Raw genomic sequence first — 15,771 nt, 5'->3', positions numbered from 1 at the left:
ATCTTTTACTCGGTTCATTTTCAAGAGCCGTATATATAATGACTCCCAGCAGTGCAAATTGGTTCCTTCATTTCAGTTTAAAGGGCCGTTCAATAGAATCGAATCATTCTACGACACATCACTAGTGGTTATACAGTTTAAAATGTTTTATGGAACTAAAATGACACATTACACACCCCTAAATGTTTTAAATGTTGTATCAACATGTTTCTTCTATTATATTTGAATTAAAAACAACTATTGTGAGATTTATATCCACTTGTTATGTTTGCATTACACAGAAGAGACACGCCCTCCTGTTTAAAAATAACGAAGTAACGTTTACTCTGAGTACATTTTAAATGAGTTACTTTTTACTTGAGTAGATTTTTAGGCTGGTAACTTTACCCGTAAAAATTCATTTAAGTAATCGTATATGGAGCTAATTTAGTGCCAAAACTTCGCAAACAATATGATTTGTAATCAAACAAAACACAATGTACAAATAAAAAACACTATTTGTAAACAAACACAACATGATGTATAAATAAAAAACACGACTCTAACACACACAGTGTGATTTACAAATACAAAACGCCACTGTTGCAAATGCATATGTGACTTTCAAATAAATGCACAGCTGTTTTCTAATACACTGCATTTCACAAACAAATAGAACACATTTTACAAATACAAACGCTGTTCCGCTAATGCCGTTTGTGAATCACGTGACTTTTGGCACTGTTCTGGCGCCTTGTGTCATACCCCTTTTCCACCAACGCGGCACGGACCCCGTTCCGGTTCCTGAACTTGACTTTGAACCGATTCCGTGTTTTTCCACCAAAAAAAAGAGGTTCCAGACAGTGAACTAGCGGGCCAATCTGGCAATCTGGCAGAATACTTGGTTTTTTAGCCTGAACCGTGACGTCCGTCTGAGGGCGTGTCATGTTATACAGCATAGCGCGTTAGCAACAATGGCGTCCGCTGGAGTCTCGTATGGAGCTGCATTTTTATCTTTTAAACTTTACCTGATCACATTTTGAGCCAGTTTGCCGCTTATATTTTCAAAGCGCATTTAAAAAGATGAACTGTGTGATATGACGTGATAAAAGTGACCCGGACAGAATGAAAAACGCTTAATGTAAAAAATAAAGCGTGAAGCTTTTTCAACTCCCCGAGCTGCATAAACACCACACATGTAAATCCAGCTAAACACAGATACATGTGGTATTTTAGAGTAGATTTGATGTTTATTTCAAACAGATGGATGTTCATGTGGTGTAACTTTAGTGTTTAGCGTTGAGCTAATCGGCTATTTGAGCCGAGAGTCGCGGTGAAACCGAAGCGCAAAACGCTTCTCACGTTAACGAACTAAAAAAACAACAACTGAGACAAACACATCGCGTCTTCTTATCACCGATTGTTAGATCAATGCTTTTTACATAAAAACGAACATCGGTAACAACAGCACAAATGCTCGCACATAATCTACACACTCCGCCATGATATTACTACTCTTAACTTTCGTTCAGTAACGCCCACCGATGATGACGCTGCTTGGTTTTCAAGAACTGGTGGGAACGTGCGTCGGTTCTCTACAGAACACCAAGGTTCAGAGAAACCTGAACAGAACCAGCCTGCACACCAGAGGGGCTCCACGTCAAAACGTCAAGTTTTCACTCATTAAATCATGTATTTTGTGAACTTTGTGGAATAAATGTAGGATTTATACTTGTAGATTCTGGGTTTTAGGGAGTTCAGCTACTGTTAATATTTTTCCCCAATTGAACTAAACCTGAACTGATGTTTAATTGTTCATTAAGACTTCACTAGGAGTTATTACCATCAAGCAAATGTAAAGCATATTTCTATATGAAGAGAATCTGTTTCCAGATAATATACACTGAGGTTTAATTGTTTGATCATCAGGCATGGCTGTGCAATAAAAGGCTCTCGTCCCTGGGTGGGCTCGAACCACCAACCTTTCGGTTAACAGCCGAACGCACTAACCGATTGTGCCACAGAGACACGCGCAGAGCCAACAGCACAGCTGTTTCATTGGACGGTACACACAAAAAATCTAATCTCTCTCTATACAGGCTCACTGTGGAGGCAAATTGGTGGTTAAGTGGGCTGGTCTAAACTGCTGTAGGCTAAATGAGCAGAGATAAACTGATGAAGGCTGAATGAATGTACCACAATACAGTATAGTTTAGATAGTTCACACATATAAGAACCTACAAAACCTCTTAGATGTGTATTAAGAAAGTCTGAACATAAGAAATGACTAGACAGTGATGTCTGAAGTAGGACTGAGATCTCAGATCATTAAATAACATGAAACTGCTGCATTTCTGGTGCAATAACAACCAAATTCAGTTTAGGAGCCGCTCATTTCTGCAGATCTTCACTGAAAGTGTGCAGAATCTCTAATGGTTTTTGTGCTGCCATGCAGCTGGTTGAATGGGGGTTAGTGTAGAATTATGTACAAAGATTTAAAGAGAGAATATATGAACTGGCCGGTTAGCTCAGTTGGTTAGAGTGTGGTGCTAATAACGCCAAGGTCGCGGGTTCGATCCCCGTACTGGCCACACCCACTTTAATTATCTGTTCTGCTCAACAACAGTAAAGCTCTCCATCGTTTCTGTGTGGCAGCTCCATAACTGAAGGGCTGTCAGTGTAGAATCGGGTATGTGGGTATATGCCCTACCCTTGGAAGTCGGCTGGTTAGCGCAGTTGGTTAGAGCGTGGTGTAAATAACGCCAAGGTCGTGGGTTCGATCCCTGTATGGGCCACACCCCCTCTTGGACTTAAACTAACAAACAAGTGATCCTTCTCTAACTAGCAGGTCCTATTGACCTGGGCTTCAAATGTTGTCATTCTGGTAGGACAATAAAAGTGATATACTACTTTTTATTCAATGTATTTAACTACATAGTGTTGTGCAACATTCCATGTGTACTTAATACTTTTGTATTTTAATACTTGCAAATTTAAATACTTGCATACTTTAATACTTGCTTACTATAATACTTTGCATTAATATATATTGAGCTGCTGTAATAAATTATCTATCTATAGATTTATTTAATTTTATCTGTAATGCTAGTGAGGGGCCAAACTATCTTTAGGAAGGTAAATATATCTAGCTTTGGGGTTGTTGAGGCTAAATATTCATGATTGTTGTAATGTTGCTACACAGTCACATTAGAAATCCCTTTTAAAACTAATGTTTGATATTGCAGGGTCTGATGAAGACACAAAAAATCTTATCCGGTGGAGAGTGGCCAACCAGGCCCTCTTCACTGGAAAACAGAATGCAGCGGTTCGAGGGTTTGAGTAAGTAACTGTTTGTTTGACGTAACAAAATTTGTGTTACTAATTATGCATAATAATAATTACAAAGGGTGGTATAAAGACAAGTTTTAGTATTCAAGTTTTGCAAACTTTTTCAAAGCATTAAAAACTTTTAATGACTAAACTTTTTTTGAAGTAGTGTATGCTATATACATTAATAACTGTTATGTGCATTATATTGTAGAGTCTTTGTGTTGGAGAACCAAATGCAGGGCCCCATTGGGAAGAGTGGGAGTACCTCTATCTGAAGACCTCAAACAAAGTAAGCTTCATTTGTTGTAAGATCTTCAGTAAAATAAGTATCAGATATTTGTAATACAAGTTAAGGTCCGTCCTTGTACTGTGCTTATGAATCTTGTAGGAGGTGGCCTACCAGGATGGGGTATTTTCATGTGGTGAAGTTGGGCAGTAGGGGTGGAGCAAAGCACAGTCAGCATCCTGGAAATGGTATGCGGATATGGATTGAGGCAATAGCTGGGAGCAGAGCCGTAGATAGAGAGAGTTGCGACACTCCTTGATCTCGCCGGCTACGCAGGTCACGTGTTCATTGTAACCTCCATTGTGTTTCCAAACCCGGCGCTGTCATGTTCTCATATGGGACAGGCAGCAGTAAATGAAATATTAAACGCTAAATAATACACATTTGTACAATTTATGGGTATTTTCAACTGCGTTTACATTTACTGCATCTGCTTTAATGTCAATTTGGTATATGAAGTGGAAGATTGATGTTTATAATGACTTGTTAATAGGTCGTTCTTGTGAACACACAGTACATTATATTAGCATACATTACATAATGCGATATCATTAAGTAGTAGAGACAATATACAGAGATAAAAGTTTTTTTTTTTACATAAACTAATCTCCCTTCACTTTCCTGAGGATTCATAATAATAATCATTTTGGCTAAACACTCATGTCACTCAGTCATGTGCTGGATTCATAAGGTTTACCTGCACTGAATGAACAGATTGATAAACACACCACCGTACCTTTAAGGTACAGGAAATAGCATTAATTCATCTCTTATTTCATGAGTGATTAATAATTGATTCCTACATGTAATACATTAATGAATTCATTATGAATATACACTAGTTCATTTTGTCTAATGTAAGTGGTGGACAAGGTACACAAACCATGTAGGTGAGTTAAAGTACAGATATCCAAGGTCACATATTACTCCAGTAAAAGTAGTAGTAAAAGTAAAAATACTCTTTACCTCCACTAAAGTACTAAACTAAATTTACCTTCAAATGTACTTAAGTATGAAAGTAAAAGTATAATGATTTATTGTGGTTCTAATGTTTTATGATCATTTCTGTAACAAGACTCTTGATTAATCAACTCATTTTAGGTGAAAAGACTCGTGTGTCATTAATTAAGCTTAACTGACTAAGCTAAATTCAGTTATACCTATTAATTAAGATAAACATGTAACATTTAGTGCTGAGCAAATGCTAAACAATAACAATATTAAGTATATTAATGACATTAAATTCATAATTTTTTTAAAACAAAGCAACAAACAGCTAAAAATGCTTGATAAGTAGTGGAAATGAATGGGGCTCTATGGGTTGTTTGGAACTATACAGAGCTCCACAACCCGGAAGCTGCGCAGAAAAAATGTCCCGCCCCCTTTCCAACGGTTCCCTATGGGAATGTCGCCACTCTGTTCTCTCTACCACTCTGGGTGGGAGATAATCAATTAGCCCAGCGACCCTTATTTCCTCATCTGGCCAGGATGCTGCTGAAGCTTCACCATCCTCGAGAAGCATGGAAACCCCAGCCAAAAAGAGACGAGTGGAGAAAGATGTAGTTGAGTATCTGAGGGAGATGGAAGAAAGGGAAAATAAGAGGGAGATAGAAGCAGCAGAGAACGAGGAGAGAAGATGGAGAGAGGATGAGGAGAGGGAGGAAAGAAGAGAAAGGAAAAGAATAGAATGAGAGGAAAAGAGAGAGCAAGAGACGCGAGAGAGAGAGAGAGAGAGAGAGAGAGAGAGAGAGAGAGAGAGAGAGAGAGAGAGAGAGAGGTTTACACAACTTTATTTAAACATTCAGGACATCATATCCATAATAATTTTACATTACCTAAGCAAAGTAGAAGAAAATAAATAAATAAATAAAAATAAAACAAATAGATAGATAAATAAATAAACATTAGTACTTAAAAATTTTGCTTATGGTTCAAAATCTTAATATTAATTGTCCTTCATCATCAACATCACATAAAATCTTTCCTATACACCACATCGTACGGAATTCTGCAAGATTGTTAACCAGTTTAAAATATGTATATAGCCGGGTGGCTAACATTCCTCTTAAAATCCCCTCAGCACTAACAGCTCCAGCTCCCCTTATTCTGTTTTACGGCTTTTCCACACCGCTAACTTAGCGAGGCCTAAGACACAGTTAAGGAGACAGATTTTCTTTCGGTATTTGAAACTGTATTTGACACTACTAATAAATGCTTGATGTGAGAAGCGCTCATCAAATTCTCCAAACCACCTGGATAGTATTTGAAACAGACGACTTAGTCTGGGACAGAGAATAAAAAGATGTTCAACTGTTTCAACAGCTCCACAAAAGGGACAGTTTGACCTCACCTCTGAATTGAAATGGGCTACATGTTTGTTAGTGGCTATGGCCTTGTGGATCAGTCTCCACTGGAGATCTCCAACCCGCTTCTCAATAGGGGGCTTATAAAGAGAATGCCAGTGTCTCTTCATCAAAAGGCCATGCCCAAACACTCCTGACCACTTCCATGCCTGCACCTGTTGTAGGACACTCTGATGGTGCACTTTCACACATGTGATATACATTGCTTTTTTCCTCAAGTCCTTCAGATCTCCTAACAGGGGTGTATCAAAGGACAAGATACTGTTCACATCTTCATTCTCTCCCACTCTCAGTGCTGAAACACTGATATGAGGAAAGCACATGTTCCTTGTATGGATCTGCAGGTGCTGTTGCTCTGCAGATTCCTGGGACTATCGCTATCACTTCATCCAGTATCTGTTTTAACAGACGCATGGAACGTATCCCTGTTGCGATTTGAAGCGATTCTGGCGATTTCCAACCATCCTGTTCCCTAAGATGCCCCAATAATGTGCATCCTGCCCTCACAAAAGCCTCTTTCAAACACCTTGAAGCCAGCAGTCTAAGAGGGAGAAATGGGTTATGAAACAATGGTTCTGTCATAATCCATTCTCCTGGTTCTATTGTTTTTCTATTGATTGAGAGGGTTGTTCGCCAGACTTTCAGCACAGACTGATAAAACGGTGACAAGTTTGTAATTTCTAAGTCTGTCAAATTTAAAAGGAATAACTGGTGATCATAGTTCATGTTTGTTGCTTTTCTGAGTAGAGCGCGAGCAATTCCTGCCCATCCTAAATGTTCTGTGAATAGCAACTTCTGAATGGTCTGTAAACGAAAGGAATCAACACGACTTCTCAGATCGATCAGCCCCTGTCCTCCTTCCTGTTTAGGAAGGTATAATACTGGGGCACGCACCCAGTGTTGCCCAAACCAAAAGAAATCTACCAGTTTGCCCTGGATTCTGTGTATTAACTGCTCTGGAGGTTCTAAAACAATAAACTTGTGCCACAGCATGGAGGCAGCCAGATTGTTTGTAACTAAAACTCTCCCTCTATAGGAAAGTTCTGGCATTAACCATTTCCAGCCAGCCAGCTTTGTTGAAACCTTATCCATCACACGCCTTCCCAGTTTTTCAATTGATAATCAGTGGTTCCAAGAAACACCCCCAATACTTTTAGACCATCCCTCGCCCACTGTATATTCCCAGGGAGTTGTAAATGCTCTATTTGATCCCATTGTCCTAAAAGAAGTCCTTCACTTTTACTCCAGTTAACCCTTGCTGATGAAGCCTTTTCAAAAATAGATAGACATTTACATAGATCTAAAATATCTTCTTTTTCTCTAAAAAACACACTGACATCATCCGCATATGCTGATACTGAAAGGTTTACAGAGTGCTCAGCGAAAGAAAAACCTCTGATGTTTTTCCTTATTCTGTTCAGGAGTGGCTCAATAACAAGGGTGTAAAGCTGTCCTGATAGCGGACAGCCTTGTCTTATTCCTCTCCTGACTGGCAAAGGGTAGCTGAGCCCACTCCCCACCTTCAGCATTACAGCAGCATTATTATAAAGGAGTTTGATCATGGATATAAAATTATTACCAAACCTAAAAGCTTTTAAAACGTTAAAAAGGTACCAACTCTATCAAATGCTTTTTCTTGGTCGATAGATAAAATCCCAACATTTAGATTGTCTCTTATTGATATGTCAATGATATCACGAATTAAAAAAAGATTATCAAAAATAGTTCGACTTGGCACACAATAAGTCTGTTCTATACCAATTAGCTTACATAAAACGTTCTTTAGTCTATTTGCCAAACATTTTGAAAAAATTTTGTAGTCCACACACGAGTGAAACCGGCCTCCAGTTTTTCAGTAACCCCAAGTCTCCTTTCTTTGGTAAAAGTGAAAGCACAGCCCTCTGACTGCTGGACGGTAGCAAACCAGTTTTAATGCATTCTAAAAGTACTTCATGCAAGTCTGTCCCAAGTTCCTTCCAAAAATGTTTATAGAACTCCGCTGGCAGTCCATCCACGCCAGGCGACTTGCCCGTTGACAGTTGCTGGACTGCTTCAGTAAGCTCCTCAAATACCAGGTCCATATCCAGTTCACTGCTGTCCTCTAGCCGCAATGCAGGGAGCTCCTGGAACAGCATCTGCATACAGCCATGATCGCAGCTGTCAGTCCCATAGAGTTCTGTGTAGAACGCTGTAGCCATCCGTCTCATCTCCACTGGGTCGGAGATGATGGAGCCATCTTCTCGCCGAAGATATATCATCTGCTTTTGTTTTACAGCTTTTCGTTCAAGATTAAAAAAATAGGAAGTGGGGGCATCTACATCTTTAATTGATGCTATTCTTGTTCTTATCAATGCCCCCTTAGCTCTTTCATTTAAAAGACTACTTATTCTAGTTTCTTTTCTTTTAAAATGTTGATAGTATTCAGGGGGTTTAAGGTGTTATCTTATAAGGGTGTTATACCCCAATTTGTGTTTTCCCAACCTCCCACCATTGTGCTAAACTTTCAAAGTCCCTCTTCTTGACCCTCCATGTGTCCCAGAAACTACAGAAAGAAACACAGAATAATTTGTCCTGAAGTAATTTCATATTAAAATGCCAATAATAGTTAAAACGTTGCAGTTTTTTAAGACATAAATCAACAGAAATCATGTGATGATCAGAAAGGCCATTTGGACCAATAAAAACATTGAATACTCTATTATTAAGAAGTTTGCTAATATAAAATCGATCTAATCTAGCACCAATTATCTGTGAGTTTAAGAACTTCACCCATGTGTACTGCTGGACTGATTCATTCCTCACTCTCCATATATCAATTAACTTAGAATCTTTTGTGATGTTTAACAGTTCTAAGCTAGACTGTATATGGGGTTCTTCTCCATTTCTGTCCAGTGTGAAGTCTACAGTACAGTTCCAATCTCCTCCTATTATTACAGATCATCTTCTGTTGAGTGGGCTATATATTCTGCAATGTCAGAAGTTATTGACATTGTGTCATCATCCTTACCAGTTTCCAGACTTTCATCGTTTATCTCGGGTTCTGAAATTTCAACGTCTTCACTTATAGAACCTTTTTCTGTACAATCTATATTTAGGGTTTGTGACTTGTTAACAGTAGCTTTCACACTGCTTTCAATTACGACCCTTTCCTCACTGATCTCTTCCACCTTTCCCTCATCAACTTGCACAACACTTCTTTCTTTAACTTTTACCTCACTGCTGTCTTTCTCAACTGGCCTCTTCTTAGCCACCTGTACGCCAGCCTCAGCATCCTTAATTTTATCATTTGCTGTTTCAATTGTGTTTATTACACTTCCAGTATTAATCGTTACATCACCAGACTCTGCTTGCTGCACTATTGAGTGCACCTGACTCTTCTCACCAGCATCACTACTGTGAGCAGCAGGTTCAGCTTCGGTCTCGGTCTGCTTCTCAGACCTTACCGGACAAACCTCCTTAATGTGCCCCACTTAGCCACACTCAAAACAACGCATATCCCCGGTGTTAGCATACAACATGTAGGATTTACCGTCATGTGTGCACCGAAAAGAGACGTTCAGCGTCGGCTCATTTAAAAGCATGTAAACTTGTTGGCGAAATGAGAGTACATGTTTTAACGCCTGGTTCTTACAGCCAAGAGGAATCATTTTAATCGGACCCGCAAACTTACCGAACCGAGAGAGTTCACGCTGTATATCCGCATTTGGGATGAAGGGTGGACAGTTTGCTATGGTTACCCGTGTAGCTATTGAAAATAGTGGGGAAACAGAAACAAACATTTCGCCTTTCTTTAAATCGGATTCCACCAGTTTGTTTCTGCAGAAACACGACCACGGCTTTGTTCATTCGGGAGGCCGAGACTATGTGCTCGTATCCAACCCGCTCACCTACATCTTCCAACACCTGCTCCACCGATACTCCCACCTCTGGTACACACCGAATCCCATGCCGGAGCGATATGCCGGGCAGCCGTCATCGCGCTACCCGAATGGGTTGTTTCACAAAACCACTCGGTGTGTGTACAGAATTATTAACTAAATGTTTAATATGTTTGTGAAACTTGAAACACCCGTGTAAAGTATTTGAAAAATAAAAAAATTGAAAAACGCTCCACAACTTCTCCACTGTGACCCTACACTCACCCAACTCCCAGCATACACCACGAGAGAGAGAGAGAGAGAGAGAGAGAGAGAGAGGAGAGTCCAGGAAGCAAGCATGAGGGAGGAAAGGAGAGATAGGAAGGCAAGAGAGAGAGAGGAAAGGTTTATTAAAATCCTATAGATTCTAATGAAAAAATAAATAGTTGAAAATCAAAGTGCCTCCGAGCGCTTCCCACTTAAAGCGGCCACTTCCCGGCCATGTTAAATAAAATCCTTTTTCGTTAAATCCTCTGCATCCTTGGGTCCTTCGTCCCCACCTCATAACATAATCATGCTCATAAAGAGCTGGTATGCTGTGCTGTGGTGCTGAGACAGCTGCAGCCAGATGCTTTCTTGCATCTTCACCTAAGGTAATGTTATTAATTACAGACTCTGGTTGGTCAACATGTACCTCTGTTAATTCTGGCTCAATGATGTCTCCATGAGTGATACAGAGCTTGTGGAGCACCGCACAGCATGCAACAACCTCCGGGGCGAAGACAGGGCTCACCTCAAGGGCTTTAAAGAAAATGGAACGCCATTTTGTCTTCATCATTCCAAAAGCTCTTTGGTCAGTTTGCTGTTAAAACGAGCCTGTACAGGGTTCTGCACAGGCTCTCGATAAGGGGTCAGGAGCCGGATGGGTGTATTAATGCAGGGATAACCCCCATCCCCAAGAATGTATCGTCCTGCAGGTGGGTATAAGCCCTCTTTATACACAGGGCTGTTCTTTAGTACCCTTGCATCATGAACCGACCCAGGGTAACCAACAAAAATATCTCACAGTACAAAAAGTAGCACTGTGCGTTGGCAGATGGGGGTTTTATTTGAATGTGGCACCCATCAGTAGCACCAACTGCCACTCTAAAACATTCGGATCCGGCCAAGTGGGCAAACCCAGCTCCTACACATTCTAGTTCATCACCAGTTGGTAGGGTGATGATCCTCCTGACGAGCCCTCTGACAGCCCTACTCATTTTGTGCACAATGTCGTGCACAGACGATTTTTAAAAAATGATTCTACTGTAATTATTAATATGTGTCAGATCTATCATTTTGTCATTTATTTTCATTGTATTAATTAATCATGGTAATGTACAGTAGTATACTGTTGCTAAAGAGGTTAGCAGTACTTACATTATTTCTGAGGTAAAAAATCAATAACTTTCTTAGTTCTCTTCTGTGATTTACAATGCTCTGCCGTCTCAGTGTGGAGTCGGGATACATGACTATAGATTAATCAGTAAGTGGTGCAAATAAAGACGATAAATACCCAAAATTTTGGCGAGTGGAGCTTGAAATGAGCATGCGGTCTGTAACTATGGTCACTTGAAGTTGGTAAGATGGCGGACGTAGTAGGTACGGGTGTTGTGTGCATACTGCACACTTCTGTACTGAAAGTCTATCTAGTACGTACTCAGTGAGTGTGTGATTTCGGACGCAGCCTAACTCTGTGTCTGCTGCTTATTCTGAATTGTGTTTGTTTGTAAACTATGAATTAGTTCTTAATCTGGTCTGATGTTAGTGAATTAAACCTACATCTCTCTGATGGTCTGATCCAAGCCTGGAGTGGCCAACTGGGAGATTCGGGAGGATTCCCGATGGGCCGGCTCATGTCAATCTCGAGTTTGGGCCGGTTGGGAAAAATAATTTTGACATTTATCTGTCACTTATCTAATCTTCTTCTTGCATTCATTCTCCATTCATCTGACAGTGCAGCCCCTACATCACAGTAGATTAGATGGGTTCTACCATCTGAGGGAATCCCCCCCTCCCAAATGTTTAAGTTGTTTTGGCCCATGAGGCGTCTTTTCTGGAGCGCCGGTAAAAGTAAATATTTAGCAATAGCAACAGAATAGCGCAAACCATCAGTCGGTGGTGGGCAGGAAGAGGCCAAGTGGAGCCAAAAAGACCAGGTTAAAAAAAAGAAAAGCAATGGAAGAAGATGCTGCGAAATGTGCCAAATTAACAGACATGTTTTCCAGAGGACAGACCCCATGCAGCCGGTATTGCGCAACATAGCCAAGTCAACTTAGCGCAGTTTATTTTGTAGAACCCAGTACACACCATTAATCACAAATATCCAGTTTCAAGCTGAAAATAATAAACATAATTTGATGTGTAATATATTAAACAGCCTAACTCATTATTGGAATGTTTTTGTTCCGACGCTACTGTACTGCTGATCCAGAGGAGGCCATGACTACTGAAGGGACAGGTAGAGGACAGTCTAACAGATTTATTTAAACTAAGATAGTTATTTGTAATGTAAAATATAACGTAGAGAATATACATGATATATGTTAAATTGTTCAGACATTCAGAAAGATGTCAGCACGATAGCCTAATTTATTTTAACAAATGAAGACAAATAGCCTAAATCACTATCAATTTTACACCATCATAATATAGGCTAAAGTGTTAAAAAAAAAAAAAAAGAAAGAAAAAAAAACATTCAAGCATGTTATGTTTTTCAGCAAAACAGGCTAACCCTTAATGAAATGTTTTTTTAGCCTCAGAGCAGCAGATAAGCCATGTCTCATGTCTATAGACAATGACACCGTTATTAATAAAGTGCACTGCTTAGGAGGCTTTTGATGCTGTAGGTAGCCACTAAATAGTGAAGCTACTTAAGAGTTTAGTGTAAACCTAACAATAGAGCACCTCTCTGTTGAAAAGACAAATGCAATTTTAATTTTTATTTCAACTTATTGCTCCTGTACAAATGTAAATACATCTTTATCACATTTTTACCTTTTAAATCTTTATCTGATTTAAATTTGAATTAAACTTGTTTATGTGAAGTGTTTTCTGTTAACTTACCAACATACACCTGAACTTATACCAAATAAAAAGTCATTGTAAGAGCTAGCTGCTGTTTTATTTATTCAAATTTGTCCTCCGTGGAAAAAGTGGGTCGGGTTTGGTCATGAAACTCCCGGGCTAAAAAAGGGGCCCAACTCCGGCCCTGGTTAAAACTTGACGTTTGGAGCCCTTCTGGTGTGCAGGCTGGTACTGTGTATCAGCACTACTTACTGTGTGCAGGACCTGAGTCGTATCTGCTCCAGTCACTGGTTGGTGGCATTAAGCTCAGTCAAGAACTTTAAGAAATATATAGTTTAGATAGTTCACACATATAAGAACCCACAAAACCTCTTAGATGTGTGTTATTAAAGTCTGTTTCAGCTGCTTGAATGGGTTTAGTGTAGAATAATGTACAAAGATCTAAAGAAAGTACAGATGAACTGGCCGGTTAGCTCAGTTGGTTAGCGTGTGGTGCTAATAATGCCAAGGTCGTGGGTTCGATCCCTGTATGGGCCACACCTGCTTTTGGACATAATCTAACAAACAAGTGATCCTTCTCTAACTAGCAGGTCCTATTAACCTGGGCTTCAAACATTGTCTCTGACAAGTGTGAGATCTTTTTACTGCCCCTCTCATTCAAATCATAAACATGCCATTATTTCAATTAGCCAAACTTAATGACCCTTCTGTAAATGGTTTAATGTGCTCACTGCTGCTACTGGCTTGTTTTTCTTTTCTACAATGTAAGTTCATACCTTCAGGTTCATGTTATTTGAGATCTCTACATAGATTTCTTCCTCATGTACAGAAAGACGCAGTTTAGTTTGAGATAGAGGTGGGCGGATCGATCCAAATATCGATAATATCGATTCCAACGCTGGTATTGATATTGAGCAATACTTGTGTAAAAAGATCGATACTCAAGCTGACTGCTGCGCTCGCGGATTCATCAAAGTCTACTCTCTGTCTGTAAGAGTAGCGCTGCGCTGTGTCGTCTTTTGTTGTTGCACCGTCACGTGGCTCAGCGGCGCCAGTCAAACAGACATGCAGGTAGGCTCAGCCTGGCCCGTCCACTCAGCGCTCTCCTCGAGTCCACACGTCACAGTACGGAGAGAGACATGATACTGTTCTTAAATAAAAACCTCTAATCCTTTGTTCTCAACTGGGGGGGGGGGGAGGGCCCACAGTGTAGCTGTATTCTTTCTTTATTTATACTTTCTTTATTTAATTTTCACTTATTGTTTTTATTTTGTTTAAAGCCAGAAGTGCACTGAAGGAAAGAAATTCCTTATTCTTTGTATTATTTTCTTGTATTGTTCGACTTGAAAAGAACAAGTTTGAAACTGTTTACAATATTTGTTGTGGTGTGTTAATTTTTCTGTATTGTGGTTTGTCAGCTCTCTAACCTCAGAAGATTGTTTTAATTAGCTTTAAGTTATATTTTTTTACATTCTTTATTTAAGAAAAAACGTAGAGAAGTGCACTGAAGGGAAGAAATTCCTTATTCTTTGTATTATTTTATTGTATTGTTCGACTTGAAAAACAGAATAAGTTTGAAACTGTTTACAGTATTTGTTGTGGTGTGTTAATTTTGTTGTATTGTGGTTTGTCAGCCCTCTACCTCAGGAGATTTTGTTTTAAGTTGTGTTGAGTGATATTTTTTTACACTCTGTTTATTTAAGAAAAAACAGAATTGCACTGAAAGGAAGAAAATTCCTTCTTTTTTATTGTTTTTCCTAAGAACAATTCAATTTGAAAAAAGAAACAAAGAAAGAAAGAACTAGAAAAGATGTCTAGTGAGGGGAGAATTTTTATTTCATTTTTGTATTGTGGTTTCTCCTTTTCTACCTCAAAAAAGATTTATTGTCCTAATGTTAAGGCAAACCTTGTTTTGTTACTGTTCCATTGTTTCTAAACAAAAATGTTGATTGTAATAATAAAGTATTTTGTTGTCACGTACAATGTTTAGCGAAATTCTATCCTAGGTCTTTTGGATCCTTTGGATCTATGAAGCTTAAATATTAAAAAGTATCGGTATCGGTATCGGCGATACTGGCCCTGCATTTACTTGGTATCGGATCGATACCAAAATTCCCGGTATCACCCACCTCTAGTTTGAGAAGCTCACAGCGGGAGAGCGAGTGAGTCTGCGCGTTCAAATGAATCAAATGATACTTTGAGTCGATTCTTTAATCCGGTTCTTTAAGTCGAAGGACAGGAATAGACTCGAAAGAGTCGATTCACTAAGTTGATAGTACTCAGCAATCCAAGAAGTTGGAAGCTGAAGGAGTCGCTTTCCTACATAGTGCACTACGTAGATAGTATTTTAGATATGAATTTATGTTCCCTACATAGTGCACTAAATTGTATATCAGATAACGGATTTATGTTCCTTACATAGTGCACTACGTAGTGCACTAGATAGCGAATTAGACAATTGGTTTATTTTCCCTACACAGTTCACTAGATACTGTATTACATAATTAATTATGTTCCCTACAGAGTGCACTAGATTGTATTTTTGATCATAGATTTATGTTCCCTTCTTATTGCACTAGACAGGATATTAGACAATTGATTTATGTTCCCTACACAGTGCGCTAGATTGTATATCAGATAACAGATTTAATACGCAGTCGTAGTAAAAAAGTCTGTGTCTCCTTCATGTGTGTGTGTGCGTGTGTGTCGTTCTTGGCCGCTCGTTGTAGATTCCGGGAGATTTTATCTGACTTGTGGAAATCAGGGAGCCGCTATGTATATGCTGGAGACTCCCGGAACTTTTTCTGTACTTTATTTTACAAAAAGCCAGAGTGTACAATGAGAGGGGGAATTATGTTTCTTATTATATAATTGTTTCTCAACAAAAACC

The 15,771-nt window shown here is 39.3% G+C and overlaps 2 non-coding genes across 2 annotated transcripts; one reads left to right on the top strand and one right to left on the bottom strand.

Annotated features, from left to right (window-relative positions):
- Positions 1–1,933: 1,933 nt before the first annotated feature.
- trnan-guu (transfer RNA asparagine (anticodon GUU)) lies at positions 1,934–2,007 on the bottom strand. The gene has a single exon. It is a non-coding gene; the product is annotated as a tRNA-Asn (tRNA).
- A 489-nt stretch (positions 2,008–2,496) lies between these two features.
- Positions 2,497–2,570, top strand: trnai-aau (transfer RNA isoleucine (anticodon AAU)). The gene has a single exon. It is a non-coding gene; the product is annotated as a tRNA-Ile (tRNA).
- Positions 2,571–15,771: the final 13,201 nt, after the last annotated feature.

Source organism: Trichomycterus rosablanca, unplaced genomic scaffold (assembly GCF_030014385.1).
Source record: "Trichomycterus rosablanca isolate fTriRos1 unplaced genomic scaffold, fTriRos1.hap1 scaffold_247, whole genome shotgun sequence".
NCBI lineage: Eukaryota > Metazoa > Chordata > Actinopteri > Siluriformes > Trichomycteridae > Trichomycterus > Trichomycterus rosablanca.
The sequence above is the reverse complement of the archived record's forward strand: the minus strand, read 5'-3'. Positions and strand labels throughout refer to the sequence as shown.